This window comes from Gavialis gangeticus, unplaced genomic scaffold, assembly GCF_001723915.1.
Source record: "Gavialis gangeticus isolate Ggan-Ray unplaced genomic scaffold, GavGan_comp1, whole genome shotgun sequence".
NCBI classification, from domain to species: Eukaryota; Metazoa; Chordata; order Crocodylia; family Gavialidae; genus Gavialis; species Gavialis gangeticus.
In genome coordinates, this window is record NW_017729011.1 from 11,133,804 (window position 1) to 11,146,484 (window position 12,681).

The following is a 12,681-nucleotide window of genomic DNA, read 5'->3' on the forward strand; positions in this document are numbered from 1 at the left end:
CTCCTATTAACTTCAGGCACCAGTAATAATTGGAGGTCCAAGGAAACTAGAGGCTCCATGGATGTTTTGATACTACTTAAAACTTCAGTAAGCCCACTTGTTTAGGAACTGCTGCCATACAGCCAGTGTTAAAAGAGACAAGGGCTCACAGTTCAAGGATCTTCTGACCAGCATCTTCCTGCAGGCTGCCCTCTGGCAATAGGCCCCTGGAAGGAAGAGGTCTTTTTTGGCTGGAAGCTTCTTCCTGCCATAGATCTTGTTCCAGAGTCTCAGCCCAGGAAACATGGCGTTCAAATTAGCAGTGCAGCCTGTCAAGCCTTGACATGACCCATAGTTTCATAGTTTCTAGGGTGGGAAGGGACCTGAGCAGATCATTGAGTCCGACCCCCTACCATGGCATACAGAGTCATGGGTCTGGGTGTAGAAATCCATGTCATTGGGGTGGGGGGACAGGACTCAAGAAATCCTTCCCCCCTTTCCAGAAATGTGACTTTTTGGTGAAAAATCAAAACCTGAGCATTTTAGTTCAGAAATGCTGCCATAATGCCTCTGCGGAAGTGTACTCTGATTCCCTCATGCTCCTAACCTCCTCAGTAGGCCTGGCCCATCATGCCCTGGCTGACGGGAGGCAGTGTCTCCTGGGAGTCCCCTGGCCAGGTCACACCATGGGAGATGTGCTACATTTGGGCATTGGGCCTAGAGAGGAGAACCAGAGCAGGAGGCACTTACACAGCAACGACTGTGAGGCCTTGTGGCATCAGTCAATATTTCAATTTTCGGGTGTTTGGTTTTCTGATGAAATGTCAATTTTTTTTCGGAAGCAAGCAGATCTCTTGAGGGGAAAGGACTGTTTAGCTAAAAATCAGTCTTAACTGAAAACTTTTGATTAAACTTAGACTAAGGCATTAGAAATGCTTTTGATGAGGTCCCAGAAGGGAAGCGGGGAGAGGGGCAGAACTGTTCCTTATCATCTTCTGATAGTGGGTGAAAACTCCCCGTATTGGCTGGTGCCATCACAAGTGCAGGGGGTGCCCCCGTTCCCAGCTGACTGCATCAAGACCGAATCCCCTCTTGTTCCAATTTCTTTTCACCACTGGATTAATTGCTGGTATCTGGTTTAAGGGGGCAAGGTGGGAATTTGCTGGCCTTCCATTAAACCTGGCAGGTGGAGTACTGTGCTTTCCATCTTGCACAGATAAGTCATTGCCCAAGCTCTGTTGTTTTGCTGATGTGTGAAGCATTTCCCATGCACTCATCTGTACAGAGGCTTTCGGAGATGAGGGGTTGTGGTTACTGCTGCATCCCCATCCCAGGTAACCATCATTTTGGCATCCATGTCTCCTGCTTCCCATGCACTCAGCTGTGTAGAGGCTGTTGGAGAAGAGGGGTTGTGGTTACTGCTGCATCCCCATCCCAAGTAACCATCATTTTGGCATCCATGTCTTCTGCTTTTGGGCCCATCTGGACAGTGGGAGTCATTAAACAAAAGGAAAAACGATAAATGAAACATAATGTTGATCCCTCCACTGACACTCATGTCACTCCTCTTCAGAGCAATAGCAGCTGTCTGGGGTTTTGCAGGTCAGTTTTCTAGCACAGCAGAAATCAGTGATGCGGAGTCTGGATGGATTTGAAGTGTAACTTCCTTGATTCACATACATCCACCAATTAGTCAGACAGCATGCATGCGATTCTTTCTTCCAGGGATCTCAGCCCAACACATGTAATCAGTGCCTGGGGGGCAACTGTGCCTTAAGCATTGACCATGCTTAGGGCCCCCAGGCAGAGCAAACTTTCTTGCAGTTCACACAATTCCTTGTTTTAGAAAGCCCAGACTTAACATCAATAAAGCATGTCCTCCCAAGCAGCAAAACTTGCTCATGTGGTAAGAAAAAAAGCACATGGCCATGCCACAGGGTGATGCAAGATGATCGTTCAGCCAGGATTGTCTCTCCAGTCATGAAATATGCCAGCTGCTTCAAAAATGAATAAATAAATAAATAAATAAAACCCATGACAGTCAGCTACGGTACCAGAAGGAGAGTTTCTTCCCTGTCATTATCAGATAGTTTCTGGTATATCCACTAGAGCAAGACAGATTTATATTCCTGCAAAACTCTTTAACCTTTTATCTACAGATACTCATTGTCTTTACACAATGCCCATCTTTTGAATTGTTTGAAGCTGCAATGATATTTTGTGGTAGGGTCATCTCCCACCTCCCCATCCAGTTCCAATTGTTCCCATAAAGTCCACAGGTGCTGAAGATAAGACACAGAAAGGCGCACACACAACTTGATCACTTACTAGGGAAAGCCTTTCCACTTCCCTGCACTGTCCTCAATCTGTTATTCGTCTCTTCTGTACTGGGTATTACAGAGATGGAAAGATGCACGGGACACAAACCATAACACCATATAAAATTACCGCTTTCCCTGATGGTATTATATGAAGATGCCCTATCTATTGGATAGAGCAGTGGGCTGGAATTCATGTTACTTGTGAGTCCTGTCCCTGTCACTAACCAGCTTTGTGACTCTGGCCAACTCACTTCATCACCTTGGCTGGGATGATTAATCTTAGCTGGGATGGTTTAGTCGGGGATGATCCTGATTTGAGCAGGGGCTGGATTACGTGATCTTTTAAGGTCTCTTCCAGGCCTACTTTCCTAAGATCCTGTGACCTCCCTCTGCCAATCTCCTTTCACCCTTTGTCCCCTGTCTACTTAGGCTGCCAACTCCCTGGGGCAGGACCAGTATCTATCTATGTATGTGCATTAGGGGTCTGTTGCTGGTTGGGATTTCTAGGTGACCCTATAATATAAATGATAAACAACAGCAAAGCAGTCCAATAAGTGTGATAGCCACTGGTCCCATCTCTTTGACTCCAGATAGAAAAGTGGATGGTTGAACCCTCCCAGCCAGCCACAGAAGCGGAAGGAGGGGGATACAATGGGGCTGCATGTCAGTGTCCACCTACATGACTGGGAACATCTGCAGTGTGTGGAGTAGTTTCCATAGCCCAGTGTGGGGAGAATAGGCACCTAGTTTCCACCAAGTAACTGGTACCCAGCATTCGCCTAGATAATATGGAGAGAATAAGCTAGTCCTGCACCCATGGGGCAGCTGGAGATTTGCTGACAGCAGCAGGCAGCATGTGGATGACTTTCCAGTTGGCATTTAAAGGCTTGAATGGCATCCCAGTCCCTTCCCCTCCCTCGCTGGCTCCACTCCTCCTGTCACATCTGTGGGCAGACAGGAAAGAGGGGCAAGCGGAGAAGATGGTGTCATCGTTCCTCTTTAATAGCTGAGTTGGCAGGCTGGTTTGAGAGGGCTCTGCTGCTGTCTCAGTTTGTGTCTAGCTGCAGCCCAGGGAAGAAAAATGTTTGTAAAGAAATTGCTAAAAGCCATGCTGATTATAAATGTTTCATGGGATCGGTGTCACATGTCTGCCCGAGACAAAGAAAGAGAGAGATGTGTTTAGCTATAATGAAGCTGATCAGCTGTTGTTTTGCTTTCTTTCTGCAGTGGCTCATACCTCCCACTTTTTCTCTCTGATGGACAGGGGGCTGGGGTTCCTCCCGTCTGTTTTGTTCAGCATTTCCCATAAGTGCACAAAGCCCACTCACCTCCTCCCCACGTGGACCTTTGTTAACTGAACTCAACATTGGCATAAGGTATAGGGTCAATAGCCCTGGAGCCTAAGGTGGTCTTTGCTTGGCTGGCAGCAGTGATGCGAGCTTCTTCCACAATGATAAGCCTCAGAGTTGATCCACTGAGGACTCACCTCTGGAAGAGGGGAGAGTCATTCTCCATGGCTCACTCAGCTCTTCATTGTGTTGAGATTGTACCAAAGGAATAGAGGAGGGGGTTAACAGCCCCCTGAAACTGTGCTGAGGCCAGAGCTGGTCAGGAAATCAGTCATTTCCCTTCGACATTTTTGAACAATGCTTTTTTTCATTGTCATCAACATTTTCCATGCAAAGTTTTGAATGTCAAAATCCCAAAAGCCTGAAAACCCAAAGCACGTTGGTTTTTTCAATGAAAAATCAGGGTCTTCCGAGAAAAGCCTACATTTTTGTGAAAGTTTCCCTCTAATCAAAGACTCAATCAGGCATTAAAACAAAAGTTTGGATGGCAATTTGTAGACCAGCCCTAACTGAGACTCACAAGTCACTTTTACAAAAGAGGTACCGAACACCAACTTTGAGAAGCACCTCATTTTAGCTAGCCTGGACTGGATTCAAATAGCCTACCTAGCTTGGCCACGATTAAAACTTTTGAACCACCTGGCCCAACAACATGCCTAAGAAGGACCAGTTCCATCCTATAGTGTCCTAGAAACAGTGCCTGTCTTAGGAATTACAGCAGGTAATATGAAATCACCTCTGTGGGACTGAAACCAAAGGCAGTGCCTATATCCATTGCAGAATAAAGGAGATACGAAAGAGTCCATGAAATGCTGTGACTATGTCAAGGCAGGAAATGGTTTTCCTGTCCTGCAACACTTTTCAAGATTTCAACATTTTCCCCATTGCACATTGGGATGAATCCTAAACCTTTCAAGGTTTTTCATAAACTTCATAAAAGGAGACAAAACATACACTCCAAAGCAGCCAATAACCTGGTGGTCTAGGCACCAGTCCCCTCTTTGAGTCAGGCCAAACAGAGACTTGGTCTTGGATCGATCACATCTGAAACAAGAGTCCTAATCGCCAGTCTATTTACTGTTCTTGGATTTCTCTGTGGCTCTGCTCTCCAGGCAGGGGAGATGTTAGGGCAGGGCAAACTGTCCAGCTGCATGTGGACCCAAACTGCATGCGCTCAGGTCTTCCTGTTGTATTACTATACGCATTGTCTAGTAGAGCACAGAAGCTGGACCCCAGATTTTTGCACAGAGCCCCCAGACATGTGTGTGTACATGTGCGTTTTACCAGAACTTCCATCTTGGACCAGAGAAACCTTTTTGTCAAAGTGTGAAAAGTTTTGTTTTTGACAAATCAGCCCTTTTCTAACCAAAAATGTTGTTTCATCGAAAAATTCCACACCAGTTCTCACTGTCGGAAGGAAGATCTGATACAATGCAGCCCACACTCTTCTAATGTGAGCAGCTTTCAGCTTGCTTGACAATAGGAGATCAAAACCCGGGTGGAAGAGATTTCTAAATATCTTAGTATCTTAATGGGAAATTCTCCAGCAACTGCTCAGCTCCCTTTATCTACAATTAGATATTAACATGCCAGACCGAGGTATTTTTCAGGTGAGAGTGTGAAATATTGCAAGGCCTTGTCATTGTCTATTTATGCCATTTTTTCCTCTCCCTTTTTACTCTCAGCCTGATCGGGGACCCAATAAGAAACATGGGAGAGAGAAATACCCAGGAAAGACTGTGAAGGCAAGATAATATGAGGCTCTTTGCACTCTAGCTCTGCTCACCAAGGCCCCAATTGACAGATCTTCTCAGATGTTCACAGATAGCCTGGCTGAAAGTTACATTACTCTGAGATTTATTTCTGTGCCACGAAAAATGGGGGAACCGAACTGTTGCTGTCGGTGGGGAGATTATAACCAGAATCTCTTTTTAATGCAAAAATCTTTAACCCGACAAAATATCCATCTCGGAGAAAGGTTTCTGCCACTCAATCCCCCCACCTCTTCCCATCAGAACGTTGCAAAATGTACTTGGAAGAGCAGCGAGTTCATGTTAACAGATAGCATTCAGCGCTTTTTACTGTGCTATTCATCCACATGACAAAGCTGAGAGGGAAGCCCATACTTCTTCCTGACTTTTTATTGCTTTTCAGCCCAGTGGGAACCAGCAGACATGAAAAAAGTGGTTTAACTGCAAAATATGTTTAAGTTTCTTTTTTTTTTTCCCCCAGAAAAGGTGGAGGGGGAGAGGTTGAAGGTATCAGCAAAAAATAAAATATAAAGAGGATTAGTGAACAGAAGTCTATTGTAGTATTGGGGTGGAAGAGGTTGGCAAGGGCCTGTAACAGTCCTCCAGTACTGAGCCTGTCCTGCCATCTGCTGAGGTGTATGTCGGGATTGTACTCAGTGGACCTCATGGAGGCTGCAAGATATCTCTGGGAGGCTGTAGGCAAGGCTTGAAATGGGATTGTGCACTCCAGAATACTTGGTGGAGACGGTGCGTGGGGTTGTAATGTCTCTCTGGGTATTCAGGGTTATGTTTCACTGCTAGGAAGCAGGATCTTGAGAGGAGGGAATCTATTTATTAGTACAACTTAGGCTGGTATCGCTGGCTTCAATCTATTTCTGGCTTTGAGAGATTCTGCTTTTTTTTAAAGGTGTCAGACTGGAGTCTAGACAGTAGGGTATGCTGGAAAATTCTTGTCGTGTGTTAGTACCTGAATCAGGCCACATCACAGCTTAGGAAAGCTGAAAGAGAGAACCACCCTGGGTTTTGGATTCAAAAAATGAACCTGAGACAGACCCAATAATTCCCAAACCAGATGTTTCAGAAGGTTTAGGGAAGCTGGAGTCAGATCTAGACTTACAGCTCCAGCTGATCTCCAAGGTGAAACCCCAGGCGATTGCCAAAGCCGGAGGTCACCAGGGCTTTGGTTGTCCAGACAGCTCCGCTCTTAATTGTATGGTACATCAAACTGCTGAGTGTTAAACTTGCTTAGAAAACAGAAAAAATGTTTCCAGGGGAATTTCCTCTGTCACAGTCGGGACACTTTGCAAAAAAAAAAAAAAGTTGATTGTATTGGAATTTCATTAAGGAGAAAAAAAAATCCTGTTTTGACATTTTCAGAATGAAACATTTCTAAGTTTGGTTTAGAAACAGCATTTCTCTTGGAATGACAGGGTCTTGTAGATGGTTCAGTTAAGAAAGGACTGTTTTGTTGGTCCAAAATGTTTCCCCTTGTTGACCCGAAATTAAACCTTTTGATCAACCTGAAATGTTTTAGTTTGGGATGACCCTTGCAAGATGGCCTTTAAAAATATATTCTCTTTTCTGGGAATTTTGAAATGTTTTAACTGATGCCAAATAATAAAAAGCTTCCTGTAACCGAGTTCCAATCCTCCGTGCAGTTCCCCTGCTGGGTGCTGTGCACCTTGAAGACTCGTCCCAACTGCAAGCACTGAGTACCTGAAAACTGACCCTGATGAAGAGCTTCCTACCACCTACTTCTGACATTACCAGGCACCGCAGTTCCTAAACCCACCAATAAAGGTGTTTTTTTCAGAGCTCCTCTCTGAGGAGCTGCTCCTGATAAAATAATTCTCTCCAGATGAGCCCAGTCACAGTCACACCAATGATAGCAGACACCTGGGTTAAATCTCTTCTGCTCAGGAAGAATGGGTTAACCCTTTTCCTCCCAAATGGCCAGACCCTGTCCCAGCATGCCATGAAGTGTGCATGAGTTGTGTGAAGGGATCTGCCTGGGGTGCTATTGCCACACATGTAACTGCATGGCACCTTGCAGGTAAAAAAATGACTGTGAGCTCCCACGGAGCTTACAGACTAATATAAACCAGACCAGAGCTGATAGGAGAGATGGAAGCAAACATTAGAGGGGCACAGACAGTAAAATAAGAGCAAGAAAATGATATTCTATTTAAAACTGGGACAGGGTCAATATTGAACCCCCCCACTTGTTAAATACCTCCCCTTGGAGTGCATAACAGTAGGACCTGCTGTGTGACATGGAACAACACAGTGCCTCAGTTATCCTGTCTATTAAATGGAGATGCTAAGAGTGTGTATGCAGCTCACATGAACGTGCCTGAGCTAATTTTTGACAGTTGGCTCAGGTACAGCTGCAGCATAGTCATAGTAGCACAGGTCATCACTAGCTAGCCAACCAAATCGTGCCTTTAGGTTCTGGCTGGGTTGTGTACCCGTCACCGAGCCCCATGCTACTGTTTCTGCCTCTGCTGCTATCAGGATGTAACCTAGCTACTTGAACTCCCCACTTCAAATTGCAGTGTAGACATACCCTGGATTGTTGTCTTGATAGCAGTCTTTTGCAGTTCTGGTTAGTTATTTCCCTGCAACCAGGGAGACTGAATGTGGGTCAGTTTGTTGATGATTTCAGACACCTGCTGCTCTTTGAAAGAGAAGAGAACTAAGTGGAATTAAGGTCTCTCGTTTTGTATAGATTCCTCCTTCCTTTGCAGTGGGAGGAGCATAAATGATTTTCTAACCCTCTGAGTAACTTAGGCCCTGTCTATATTGAAGATTTGTTTCCTCAGAATGAAGCAGAGTTTGCCCTGATGCAACCAAAACCAGTAAATTATACTAGTGCAAAATTACTTTAGTTGGCTTTGTGGCAGGGGCCAGATTACATGAGCTAGTGCTCTCTTCTGGCCTTAAAAGCCCATGAATCTGCAATTTCTCCAATGTAGACAGGGCCTTCTAACTGAGCTTACTTTTGCCAAGGTCCAGATTACTTCCGGGAACCCTTACTGAAATGCATTACAGATCTGAGTAGGGATGAAACCAAAGGGCTTCATGGAAAATTCACAGAAATTACTCTTTAAAAAACTATAAGACATAGCCATAGGTGGGGTGCAATTTCCTATTACATTTTATAGGATGATTAAGAACTGATTGAAAAGTTCTCATTCTGTGGCCTTCTATACCAAAGCCTCCTCTCCAATTGGGCTTTCTCCATTAAGAAATGTTATCAAGCTAACTCATCAAGGCCCTAGGCAATGATTCTCAGCTTCAAGGTTCATTTCCCCAAAGTCAATTTCAATTCACTTTAATAAGACTTTATTGGCACAACAAGTTAAATGCATGTTCCCAAAGTATATGGAGAGGACTGACCCCTCAGATATCACACCGAGGTAAGCGGTACGGGATAGCGGAAACTTGGAATTTCTATTCTGCAGGCATTCAAAAAGCAGTCAGATTTGGAGTAAAAATTAGACATTGGCCCTGGAAATTCTGGGCTTTTTTTTTCTATTTTGAAAAAAAATCTGTTTTCGTTTGTGTGTGCTGGTGTGGGGAGCTGGAAAACCTGAGCACTTCAAGCCTGCAGAAGGTGTGGCAGGGAGCTTGACACCCCTGGACGGTCAGTGGTCCCTGGTTCTTGGAGAGTTCACTGGAGGAGCTGTCCCAGGGCAATGGCTCCTGGAAGCCGGGGTTCCCGAGCAGCGCACCAGGAGAGCTGGCAGGGAACCTAGCAGCGTCCATCAGAAACAGGCATGCATCATACCAAAACAAGGGATTGGAACTGCGATGCTTCCATGAAACATTCTTGCATTGATGAATCATCGCTTTCCCAGTAAAAACATGCCGCTAGAAACCCTTGACACAGAGGTGTAAAAAATGACTTTCTGTCACCCTCTCTTCCAATGTGCCGTGTGTAGTCACTCCTCTTTGCATTTAGACAGTGGTTATCAACCTTTCTGGTATCAAGACACTCCTCCCAGGCCTTGAGACACCCCTCCATAGCTTTTGGGAAAGGAATGGCACCTCTTTCAAAGGCAAATGCATATATTACAGTGCTTATCTCATTACGCAGGGGCTCAGCTGTGAGGGATCATCTAGGCAGGGACAAGCCTGAGCTGGGCTTATCTGCTTAGCTTATGTGCTTGTCTCCTCACGTCTTGTACACCCTTCAAAGGATATGGTGGCACTTTGGTTGAGAATCACTCATTTAGACTGTGCTTGGAGCCCCCATGTCTAGTGTGGTCACTGTTTATGCAGTCAGACAGGAATACAGAGCTGCTGGAGATCTTTCCTGGAGGATTTCAAAGGAGTGCCTCTCTTCTAGCACCCATGGCCCTGACTACCATGTGTGGGATAGTGACAAGAACTTGCCCTGCTTAGTTCCCTTTGGTAGGACGCATGAGATGCCAGGCATGCAAGCAAACGCCAGCAGTGGCTTCATAACACTTTTGATTGGGAAATAGAGGCTCAGTTTTGAATAATCAAAGGCACTGTGATTGCTAGGACAGTTTCCCTTTAAAGATAATGTTAACTGGGCCGGGTCCCTTTTGACACACTGCTGCATTTCCATTAGCAACCAGGAGGGCTGGAAGAACTCAGGCAAGTTCGGCAGCTGTGAGAGAGTTATTGATTTGTTTGCTTTTTACAAACTGCCATCAAAACCCATTTGGTCCTTTTTAAATGGCTGCTTTGGGATCCGGTTTCTGAGGACAGGGGTTGCTGCCAACTCAGATTGCCAGCAGGGATTGTTTTTCATCCTGGAATTGCAGGGAACGGGTCACAGATATTACACCTGGAGCCAAGGGAAGAGAAAGGGTGGGTTCATTTTCAGAGCCACTGCGCAGCCTCAGCGCCCACTGACTGCAAGGGGCATTGCTGGCTTTCAGCAGTTCCAAGAATCTTTCTGCAATCCCACACATGAACCAGGCTCTTTGAGGGTTATTTTATATTTAAAGCAAAAAACAAAACAAAACCCCTAAATGGAGAACAATAATAAATGGGAATGAACTGCTCTGAGCTGCTATATTTTGGCTATGGCACCTGCTCAGAAACTTTCCTCCTAATATCTTTCTTGGGTGCAGACAGCAAGCACCATTCTATTCTGCTCTCTAATGACTAGCGTTAGTTTGCATTAGATGGATTTTATACAATTTCCTTCTGCCTGGTTGCTAAGCCTGCAAGCGATTCAAATTAAGATCATCTCACCGTGCCCCATCTGGCAATAGCAGATCCCCCATTTACGTTTGCTGCTTTCTCAGCTGCTCTCCTCCCTTTGCATCCCGTGGTTTTTTTATCTGTCCGAATTCTGCAGGCCTGTGGCTCTTCATAGACACCTGCTGCTGTTAATTCCAGTCCAGACCTATTCATTTTAAGCAACACATTCTCAGATGCAAAATGGGGAGTAGGAGGAAGAGATGTGTATTAGAGAGCTCTGCAGAGTGGATATTACAGAGAAGATGCAAAAAGTAAGAGTCACTACTCCAATGTCTGGCTAAGCTGCTGCACAGAAATTACATGCAAGATGATAGAGCCAATGCTTATAGCATCTGGCAAAGCTACTGGGTAGAAATTATGCACAAAATGATGAAGCCAGTGGTACAGCACGTGCCTGAGATATACCATAGAAATTATCCGCAAAATGATGAAGCTTGCACTATAATTCCTGGTTAAGATACCCCATAGTTATCATATAGAAGGTGTGATGAATGTAAGCAAAGAATGGGTGGATCTGAGACATGGACTAAAGCATGATCTTCAGCCTTTACCCTATTCCTGCTAGCAGTTCCCTCTTCACTATGTATCCAAGTCAGTGTTTCTTAACTTGGCATCATTGATATTGTCTTGTGCATGATCTGGCCTTCCAGCTATTAGGTCTGTATGGGAGTTAAGAAGGTGACTGAATCAGAGCTCTAGTATCCATCTCTAGTATCCAGACAGTAGGCACTGCCACCTCTCACATCCTTTTGGCACGCCAAGTTCTGGCATGAGTTGGAGATGCTGAGGCCCATCAGATGTTGGAGGTGTGGAAATCTCCATTGACCTGTACCAGTGCAAGCTTCGAGTGAAGTGCAAATGGCATCACCTCAGAACAACAACATTTTGCCCCAAACCCCTTTGCAGTGGGGTGATGATATCACAAGGTGCAGGGTGGTGGAAAACTGGGCTTAATGTTTTTATAATGGGAATTACATTAAAATTGGCAGCCTCCTGAGAAAGGGAAAAGAGTAGAGTCCAAGGACCTGTGAAATCCTGAGGAAACGGGATTAACATCAGACTCAATATGAACAATTAATAGCATCATTCCTTTTCCCATTCTTTTCTTTTTCCACCAAAAGCTATTTTCCTTCCATGAAAAAGGCATGTGAACAGGCTCCTGGGCACACACGAATGAAACATTCATCCTAACCATGCCAGGTTGTGCGATAGTTCACAAATGGGACTCACCTTGGGAACTGAGAACAGACCTTATGCCTTATAAAAAACGTAAAATGTGCATGTTTAGCCTACTAATGTACCCTGATGAAACCTGCCATAGGCAGGGGTACAGGAGAGAGGCCTATGCACCAAAGAGGTCACATTTAAGCCATTTACGCTAGGGACAGAAATTACACATAAATCGGTACAGGTGATCAGAAACTGGTTCAAATCTGGAACACAACAGATGGATGTAGTCTCAGACTTAACTGATTTAGGTTAAATCGGTTTATTGAACTTCTGTCCCAGATCCCCTCTTGATCCAAGTTAACCCACAATCCTCCAGCAGCCTAGGGTGCTTTGCCCCTTCTCTGCCAACCCCCCTCACAGAGTGGGTGGGCTAGCCTTGGTCCAATCTGCCTGCTCTAGCAGAGCAGGGAGGTGTGCTTGAGCACCCCCCGGCTTCTGGCTTGGGCCACTGCAGGCATGTGGCTGTGTTTCTACAGTCAAAAGTGAATGTCTGTTCACTTGCTTATCGGTTCAATCTACACAGTTTAGATTAACCTGCGAAGATTTAATTGATTCAGCCTTGGGCTTTTTGACTGTCTGAACATAGCCTTAGGATATCGATGCAGCATAGGTTTTATGCAACAGGTTTAAAAAGGACTTAAGCAGCCTAGAGGCTAGTCCTCTTATGTCGAGGTAATTTAATTCCTCCTGTTGCACAGTAGGAAACCTCAAAGTATCAATGAAAGCAAAACACCTCTGTATGAAAGGCTGAGGGGTCACTATGCTTTGCATCTCTGTTCCTGACATCTGACAGCCCCTCTGAGGTGGTGT